The following is a 10,224-nucleotide window of genomic DNA, read 5'->3' as shown; positions in this document are numbered from 1 at the left end:
TTTTGGGTGATATCCAGAAACCCTCTCTTCCCTCAGTAGATATTGGGGACAAGGATATCACTGGCTTGCTTGCCTTAGGTGCTTCAGTGCATAGTGACTGGAAATCCACACTATGGTCACAGCCTAGTTTGGCTCTGGTATGGTAATAACCTGAGTGTGTTATCAATGGAAGTAATACTCTTAGCCTTAAAATCTAGCAAGCTTCTCCAGCCCAGTGGTACCTTGAGGTTGTTCTGAGATAACTTGGTTTCACAAGCCACAGGAAAAATTGGGAAGTTTTAAACTCTAGCCACAAAGAAGCTCAAGGAATTGTAACAAAGAGGAGGGTAGTAAAGAGAGTTTTGAGAAAGGAATTGGGGAAAAAATATCCCCTTTTGAGAAGAAAGGTTTTAAAAAGTAAGGATTGTCTTTAAGAAAAACCTCAGAAAGTTTAAGTATGTAGCAAATGGTAAAGAAAGCCTTGGAAAAGGAATTGGAAAAATTTTTAAATTGTCCTTAAGACAAACCTCAGAAAGTTTATGTAGCAAATGGTATGAGTATGACGCAAATGGTATGAGTATGTCTTAAAATTGGAGCTTACAAGTACAGCTGGCATAAGATTAAGTTAACTGTGATACACGGAGTCAGGACTGGTGGGAAAAAAATATAAGGGCCTTTGGTACTGTTAATTTTGTTACAATTGGACCTTGTATACTCAACAGACTGGTGTCTTTGGTAAAAGAAAAAAAATCAGCGCAGTCCATTTATTAGTTCTGAGATCTCAATACCAAGCACTGAGAACAACTGACACCCCACAAGATAATATAGAGACACCCTGAATTTTAAGATTAAAATTAGCCCAGAGAAGAAGTGGGGAATGAAAGATTAAAAATTGACCATTACCATTACTAACTTGCTAACTGCTTATTCTGCTTATGTAAACTTGCTTACGCTAGCACTGACCTTCCCCTCCCAGAAATGAGTTAAGAAGTTTCAGGGACCAGATGCCGGCCCCAGGACAAAGTCAGTGGTTGTAGATAAAGAACAGACATTACGTGTTCCTCAGGTCCCATTTAGAAATTCCCCAGACAGGACCTTGAGATAACGACCACCTGGCAAGACCCCAAGCTAAGCCAAATGTCAACCAATCATAGGCCTGTAACCATGTAACCCCCCCTTAAACCAACCATGAGCCAATTGTTTTACAAAGATTGTTACAAAATTTCCCGCATGGCAAAGTGATTGTTGGCGTATATGGTGACCTTTAAATGAACCAATCACGTGATGATTTGTGTTATGCGTTAATCTTGTGGGTTTTTGCCTTTAAAAAGGCTTGTAACCGATGCTCGGGGCTTTCTGACTGACCGGGGCAGAGAATCTGTTTGCACAAATGTCAAATAAACTCCTCTTGCTTATTGCATCTCCCGGCCTGGAGTCTGAGTTTCTGGGGCGCCCGCCCCTTGACGAAAGTATACTAGGGGACTAGGGTCTTTCAGTCTAATATTCGGTGACGGCATATATCTGAGCATGAGCAGACCAGCAATTAAGTCACACAAAAAAGAAGGAAACAGAAGAAAAATGAAAAGAATGAAAAAGAAAAAACAAGAAAAAAAGGACCAAAAGGTCAGTAGAGATTTAAACAAAGCACACAGACACACATATACACCTAAAATAAAAAAAAATAGGAGGGGAGAAAAAAAGATTAATAGAAAACAATTTTTTTTTAAACTAAAAAACAAAAAAGGTACAACAAAGAGCTTTTTTTTTTGGGGGGGGGGGCGGGATTAGATGGGAAGATCCTGTATCTCATTGTGTCTGTACAAAGTCTCTTGGTGGAGTCTCTTGTCTGCTTGTGGTGTTTGGTTTGCCTGTGGCTACATTGGTTTCTTAAGTCAATTTGTTTGAGCAGGCAGATAAATGCTCTGCTTTACCCAGGATTTTGTGATCCTCCTCCCATGCTAGTTCAATGAGAGGGAGATCTGCTTTGAGTTTCGCACAAGAGGGAGATGGCTGTTTCCTCTCGTTTGAAGAGGCTGTGATGAGGCTAGGTTCTGGGTAGAATTGAGGCCGTTCAGCAAATTGTAGCTTTTCCCTGAAGGGTAGCTTCTGAGACACAGAGCCCAGCCTGGAGCCATTCTCAGGGTTTATGTTTACTGAATTTCACTTGATTGTCTAGGCTGCTGTAGGGAGGGGCAGCCTCTGGCTCTGTTTACCCAGTGAAGAAAGTCACTCCCCTCACGGCAGAGCTTTGTCTGCTTGGGCTGGGTGACTTTTCCCAGGGAGGAGCTGAGCCTGGCAGGTCAGGTCAGGTGCCTGTGACCTCCTAAATGAATCTTTTGTTTTTTTCCAAGGCCTGAGCTGGAGCTAGCTCCTCAGCTGGGCCTTTTCAATATCAAATATGGAGACCTCCGGGGGTGAGGGCGGGAGGGGTGGCCTTCTTTCCTCTGTAACCTGAGAAGGAGTAAGTATGTCAGTATTCTACTCACCCTGGAGTCTTGGTTCCTGTTCTGTGATCTGCAGGATGAAGATACCTGCTACTTGTCAGCTCTTTTTGGTTTTAAGAAGAATCCAGTCACCTGCTGTTTCTGGCACCATTGTCCCAGACTCTGTGTTGTTCGTTTGGCGGCTAGGCTGCTGCCATTGCTGCTGCCACTGCAGCTGCAGCTAATGGCAAGTGCTCAGATCTGTCTCCTTGCCTGGATTTTCCCTCTCTGGCCACACTCTCTGTACTGTGATGGCACACTTAGTAATTCTCTGGCCTAGGACTCTTCACTGGAACACTACAAGTATTTTCTATGTGAGAGCTTGTTTAGCCTCTAGCTCTTTCCTCCTCCAACCTCCCCTAAAGTAATCTGTTGTTGATTTTTTAAAAAAACTGGTGCCATTGGCTCATGCCTGTAATCATAACAACTCAGGTGACTGAGATGTGATAATCGAGGATTAGTAAAAACCTTGGTAAGAAAGTCTGTGAGTCTATTATCTCATTAACTGGTTACCAAGAAACTAAAAGGGGCACTGTGGGCCAAACTAATAGAGTGATAGCCTTGAGCACAAGAGAAAAGGGATTTCAACCAGGCCCTCAGTTCAAGCTTCACATATTAAAAAATGTTAAAAACAATTTGCCATCATTTGTAATCTCAGCATCCTCAACTAGTGGTTTATTTAAAGCCAATTTGCATCTCAGTTTGCACGTATTTAGGTGGGGGAACTAAACTTAAATCACAGTTAAAAGAAAAAAAATGAGCACAAGGGTACAGGTGGCTCACTCCTGTAATCCTACCTTCTCAGGAGGCTGAGAAATGAGGATGGTGGTTCAAAGCCAGCCCTGGGCAGAAAAGTTACCATGAGACTGCTATTTCCAATTAACCATTAAAAAACAAGAAATGGCACTATGGTTTAAACTTGTATGGTAGAGTGCTAACTTTGAGCAAAGAAGCTCTGGGACAGCACCCATGCCCTGTATTCAAGCCCCATGTCTAAAGGAAAAAATAAAGAGTTTAGGGCTGGGAAGGTGGCTAAGTGGTAAAGTGCTTGCCTTGCATGTATGAGCCTTTGAGTTCAATTTCTCAGTACCACATAAGCAGAAAATCCAGAAGTGGCACTGTGGTTCAAGTGGTATAGTGATATCCTTGAGGTAAAGAGCTAAGGGACAGTGCCCAGGCCCAGAGTTCAGGACCCATGATTGACAAAAGACAAACAAAAAAAGGGTTCAAATAATTAAATGATGTGTACAATAGACTATACACTAAAGATGAAAGATTAAATTAATAAATTAATAATTGAATTGATCAACATTGTTTCAATTTTTTAGATGGTGAATGTAGCAGAAAAAGTGATAAGAAATAATGATTCATTTCTAACAACTCTTCGATTTTTTTAAACTCATTTACTACTTTTAAACAAAAGAAGTATGTAAGTATCACTTTACAGAAAAACAAAATTGTACGTGTATTTTAGCCTGAATTCCACATTTTATAATTTGCCTTTTAGTAAACAATCAGTATCTTTTCATATAAAATACCTGTAATACCTTTATTTAATACTTCACATCTTTCCAGTATTTGATTAAATCAAAATTCCTCCCTTCCTTCTTTTCTTCCTTCCATTCCTTCATATCCTTTCCTCCTTTCAATACTAGCAATTAAACTCAGGGCTTCATGTATTTTAGGTAGGTGCTCTACAAAGTGAGCTATACACCTGCTCTTTTCGCTTTAGTCACTTTTGTTTTTGTTGGTCATGTGACTTGAACTCTGCGCCTGGACACTGTTCCTGCACTCTTCAACTCAAGATGAATGTTCTACTGTTTGAGCCACAGTGCCACTTCTGGTTTTCTAGTGGTTTATTGAGATAGGAGTCTCACACACTTTGCTACCTAGATTGGCTTTGAACTGGGATCTTCAGATCTCAGCCTCCTGAATAGCTAAGATTACAGGCATGAGCCACCTGAGCTCAGCTCTGCTTGAGCCATTTTTATGACAGGGTTTTCTGTTTATGACCAGGCTCGCATGGACCACAATCCCTCAATGACAGGGAGGGTTGTGTTTAGCAAGTCAGATACAGTGGGGAAACAACTTTCTCTGCCCATCACGGGGAGAATTTTGGAGGATTGTATTAGAAATTTCTAGAAATGGGTTGTGAGGAGCATCCTGCTTCCAGGAGTCTCTTCCCACTTCCCAACATTCTAGTCATGCCAGAAAGGGTCTGTGGTAGAAGGCTCAGGATGGAGAGGGCGGACTCTCATTTTCCTTTCAACAATTTGCCAACAGCATCGATTTTTCCATCTTAACTATTTGGATGGACGTCTACCATGATGATTTTTGAGCACAAGAAATTTGACATGCTGAAAAAACTTACACAGTATGACAAGCTCAACATGCCCTCTTCAGAATTGCTGTCCTGCTTACATATCCTTCTGGACCAGCTGGAGCAAAGCATGACCCGTGAGACCAAGAAAAAGAGTAAGTAGTCCTTGTTTAGATGCCTTAGAGCTTGTGAGTAGGGATGGAACCTAGGTATCAAGGGATGGGCCTGCTTGTCCAAGAACCCTTTGTACTACCCAGCTTGGCAAAATGTCCTTTTATGGATGTTCTATGCCGAGTAATGTCTGTTCCCTTTTTAAAAGAACTTGGACATAACCACTCATTAGAAACACCCTACCTTCTCATCAGTGTTCAGTCCAAACTCAAGTTCTACAGCTTCTCCTGTTAAATCCTCATAGAAGTTTAGTCACACTTTAACTTCTAGAGTCTACTCTAAGACTCCTGTACCTATGTTTGTGTCACTGTAGAGAACTTGCTGCTGAATTCCAGCTAAAGAACCCATCAGTGATGTCGCCTATGGTGACTGATGGAGATTGGAAGCCAACACTGGACTCCAGAAAGCATGTGAACATAGAGGATTTTTCAATGTGTAGAAAGGCTCAAGTAGTTTTGAGTCCTGTAGACATCCCATTGGTTCTGAACTCCACATGTGATATAGGTGTACATTCACATACCACCAAGGAAGAAGATGGTCCAGAATATCTTCCATTGATGTTCACAATTCGCCTAGATCACATCCAAACCAGTAAAAAAGTATTGGTCTTGGAGTGCAGGGTAAATATGTGCTAATGGAAAATGACCCCAGTCATAAGTTAGGTTCAAAGTCTAGATTCAGTTGAGGAAAGGGATTCTGTCCTCACAGAATATCCAGAACAATCTGTCCTGATGCTGGAGATCCAATTTCCAATTGAGAAATAAGAATCTGTCCCTCCCTAGACTCAGGAAGAAAATACTGCCTTTAATGAGGAAGTAGATCCCTTTGAGGAGTCTGAGGCAGAATTTGTGTCTGAAGGCAACTTAGAAGACAATCCAGATTTAGAGATTGCTTCCCCTCTTCTTTAGAAAATCTTTATGTTTCTTTTTGGTCCTGATTGTTGTAAAATGATCATTCTACTTATTTTTCTAACGTTATTAAAATGTCAATGTTTATGTTATATTATACAATTCATGAGTCTTAAATGTGTTTTTTTTTTCACCTACAATGTAAAGCACCATGCACATGTGTTCTGTGTGTGGGAAAATACAGAGTAACTGCAGGCTGAACAAGGGAGCCTACTGGATATAAAGGGATCAGTGAAGTGCACAGGGAGTTGTAAGGAAGCCAGACCATGCCTGCATGGGGTGATAAGGTGGTTACAAAAGCTTTAGGACATACCAGATCAGATTATCTAGAAAGCTGTTCTGTCAATTGGGACAAATGCTACAATACTTATAGTGGTATGTGGGACTTTCTTCCCACAGTGAGTTCAAGTCTGTATACATATTCATTGTGGTTTGGGAAATATTGAAGAAAAATTTGGCTCCATTAGCATAAAAAATCTACTTAGGGCTGAATATATTTGACAAAATACATAGGAAATATCGACACTGGAAAGTATAAGCCATCATCAATAGAAGAAACAAGGCTTACATAAATGGACAAACACAAAATCAGGAAGCAATTAAATCAGATATATGGAAATACATGCTATATTCATTACATTTTATATAGTATTTTATATGATGTATAAGATCGAATACGATTTTTCATACTACAAGGGCTTTTAACATTTTCAATCGTAAGTATTTTTTTCACATAATATTAGTGTAAATCATTATTGGGGAAAGTGGTAATATAACTTTCATTATAGTTATATGAATATATATTTTTGTGTTTCTAGATATAACACTGATTATAAATAGATGAATAAATATAAACATATATTTGTATATCTGTCTATGAGTTGAATATAATGAAACCGGCTACACGATATATAAAAAGGCAGTTATGAGTTAGTATGTGAGACTCAGGCCTGTAATCCTAGTAATGTGAGAAGCTGGGTTCTGTGTTTTTATTTCTCTTACTCCCATGCCATTAGATTTTCAGAGGAGACCTGGTCCCTCGAGTGTAGCCAAGGGACACATATGCAGTAGGATCACTCTCTGTGACCCCAGAGGAAAGTCAGTAGAAATCAGGACAAGTCTCTTATGCTATGACATTCTACTTAGTTTCTGTGCCAAGATGGCCATCTGTAGAACATCAGATGGAAAGTTGGTATCCCTCCCAAAATGTTTTTGACTATCCTGAAATAAACCTTATTTCCCTTTCCAAGCTTCAAACACATAGAAATATGCCCAGGGCTCAAGAGAGATGGACAAAGACTTACAAATACATAAAATTATATACTTTTTTTGGGGGGGGGGGGTCCGGTTGTCAGCTTTGACTCTGGGCCTGGGAGCTATCCCTCAGCTCTTCAGCTCAAGGCTAGCGCTCTACCACTTGAGCCACAGTGCCACTTCAGGCTTATTTTCTTTTTGCTTATGAGATGCTGAGGAATCAAACCCAAGGCCTCATGCATGCAAGGCAAGCACTCTACCACTGAGCCACCTTCCCAGCCCCCAAATTATATACTTTGTTTCAGTAATTCAATGACAAATCATCAAAGGCATATCTTGAATTTTTCTTTTTTTAATGGAAATGGGAATATACACTGAGTGCATCAGGGAGTAGGTGATAGTTTGGATGCTGAATTGTGGAATACACTCCTGAGCATGGGAAACACTTGTCTTGGCAACTTGTATGGGGATGCGTCTCTTCACACAGCTTCACAAAACAGTTCCCCTAACTTGTATTATGTCATACCCATCTTTCCATAGCAGCAAATAGATGTCAAGCACTGATCTTGCTCTGAGGTGGACTCAACAACACAGAAAGGCACAAAGAATGAGAGGGATGACTGCTACCCACCAGACATCAGCTTCAAGAGCTGTCCTGACCAGAAGCTAGGATAAATTGAGCTGGAAAAGGCTGATCCCCATGCAAGGCTCCTGAGCACTAAGGACCAGGCACTATTATAGGTGTTGGAGAAACAAGTGAATGTGGCTCTCTCCTCATCAATTTCATGCTGAAAAGAAAACCAGAAATCATAATGATAATTTCTATAAATCAGAGACATGACATTGGTAGTTTTGTGGCAACAACTTCACAGCAGGTATGTGAGGAGATATCCCTGAGGAGGAGACAGTTAACCTGAGAGCCATCATCCATGCAATTAACTAGAAGCAGGTAATCCAGGCAGTAAGAAAAGCAAGTACATCCCTCAGTGATGGGAAAGGACCTAACTTGCTTCAGAAAAGGAAAACATCACTGACGTGCTTGCTTGTGAAGTAAGAAAAAAAGGTACAATGAAGAAAAACGATATTGGATGCTATAGGTTACAAGAAGAAAAATTCTGATGTTATTCTAAATCTGACATGACCCACTGGAACCAAAGTTCTCAAATAGTAGCTAGACACGCCTGATTCACCTAGTGAATACTTTTAAAATGTGATTCTAGCCAGGCTCTGGTGGCTCACAACTGGAATGCTAGCTACTTGGGAGGTTGATACCTGAAGATCAGGTTTGAAGCAAGCCCAAAGCAGAAATTTGGAAAGACTGATCTCCAATTAACCAATAAAATTATGGACATGAAGCTGTGGTTCAACTGGTAGAGCACTAGCCTTGAGAAAAAATTAAGGGAGAGCACCCAGGTTCTAGGTTCAAATCCCTGGACTTCACAAAACAAAGAAGTCAACAAATAAAATTTGATGCTCAGTTGATCATCACTTAGCATTCTACTACAATGTATTTGTTATGAGCCTAGGATGTTACATCCTTAGCAAATGCTCTCCCCTCATATTCTGCTTCATTACCAGTATTCAAACCCCTGGCATTACCAAAGACTCCTCCCAGTTAGCACAGCAGTCTACCACTGGGATTTAATAGATATATTTTTATTAATCATAATCTATCCACACACATCAAATGAGTAGTTGCCACATTCCACTATTCTGAATGTTTTTGCTCCACCTTTGAGTTAATAAGCCTTACCATTAAAAACTATAGAATACTTATCAAGTTAATTCAACAGTCATCATTCTTCCACCAAATCTTGAAACCTAAGTTATGTGGTTTTTTTGTTTCTTTGATGTTGTGCCCTGTATCTTGTATATACATTTCTCTAGCTTTGGGAGGTGAAGGGTAAAAACCAAATGCTTAACTAGGGATAGGCCAATTTTAACAATGAGATCAAGACACTATGTTCAAAAACGAACTTTACAATTTAGGCAGAGAGTGGGAAGGGGGGATGGAAAGTAGTTGTGGAGGTGGAAGGGTAGGGATGGTAGGGGGAAAACAAAGGAGGAGGTAACAATGCTTGAGATGAAATAAACACATTACTTACCTTATGTAACTGTAACCCCTTTGTACATTATTTTTACAATAAAAAAACGTATTAAAAAGATGAAAAGACCACATAAATAAAACCGCATACTTACAATCATCTGATATTCAACAAAAGAGCGAAAGATGTAGTGTGGAAAAAACATAGCCTTGCCGGGTGCCTGTGGCTCATGCCATTAATCCTAGCTACTCAGAAGGCTGAGATCTGAGGATGGTTGTTGAAAGACAGCAGGGCCAGGGAAGTCCATGAGACTCTTTGCTCCAGTAAACCACAAGAAAATGGGAAGTGGAAAGATGGTTCAAGTACTAGCCTGGAGATGAAATGCTGAAGGGTAGCTCCGAGGCCCAGAGTTCAAGCCCCACAACCCCCCCCCACACACACACCACACACACACCCACACAGACACACGCACACACACACACACACACACACACACACACACACACACACACACACACACACATCATATCCTTTTCAAGTATTGATGTTGGGAAAACTGGACATTTATAGGCAGAAAACTAGAAGTGGATCTCTGCTTGCACTAACATCAACTCAAAATGGATTACATTAAAATCAGCCAAACTACTATAAGACAGAATAAGGATGACATTAGAATTTATAGGTGCTGAGGTGCGAGCTGGGCAGCTGCATGCCGAGCACAGGTAGTTGCGCTCCAGTTCCCACAATCTTGCACCATGTGCCTCGACCCGGTAATCCCTTACTCCAGTTGGCCCCTGCGCAGGCGCCATGCATCAGGCTCGCCCCGTGCTTGGGGCAGCTCTGCTTACCGCCTTGGCCCTGCTCCGCCGGCCACCTGTGACGTTGGCCCCTTCGTGCGTTGTAAGCCCTGTGAAGTGAATGGAGTGGCCCAGTGCGCGCCTCCACCTGCCGCACCCGCCTGCGGCATGGGGGAGGCTGGGAGTGTACCCCACACCTCACAGGCCTCACCAGTAATGGAGTAATCGCTCCGGAGACAACAACAACAACAACAACAAAATGTTTTC

At 41.2% G+C, this 10,224-nt stretch overlaps 1 long non-coding RNA gene across 1 annotated transcript; it reads left to right on the top strand.

The window, feature by feature from the left end:
• Window positions 1–1,517: 1,517 nt before the first annotated feature.
• Window positions 1,518–9,116, top strand: LOC138811429 (uncharacterized). Its single transcript, XR_011367386.1, has 3 exons — window positions 1,518–1,602; window positions 4,746–4,937; window positions 7,656–9,116. It is a non-coding gene; the product is annotated as an uncharacterized lncRNA (long non-coding RNA).
• Window positions 9,117–10,224: the final 1,108 nt, after the last annotated feature.

The sequence above is a fragment of the Dipodomys merriami genome, unplaced genomic scaffold (assembly GCF_024711535.1).
Source record: "Dipodomys merriami isolate MVZ:Mamm:240054 unplaced genomic scaffold, mDipMer1.0.p SCAF_527, whole genome shotgun sequence".
In the NCBI taxonomy this organism is placed as follows: Eukaryota; Metazoa; Chordata; class Mammalia; order Rodentia; family Heteromyidae; genus Dipodomys; species Dipodomys merriami.
This window is presented reverse-complemented; position numbering and strand designations above follow the sequence as displayed.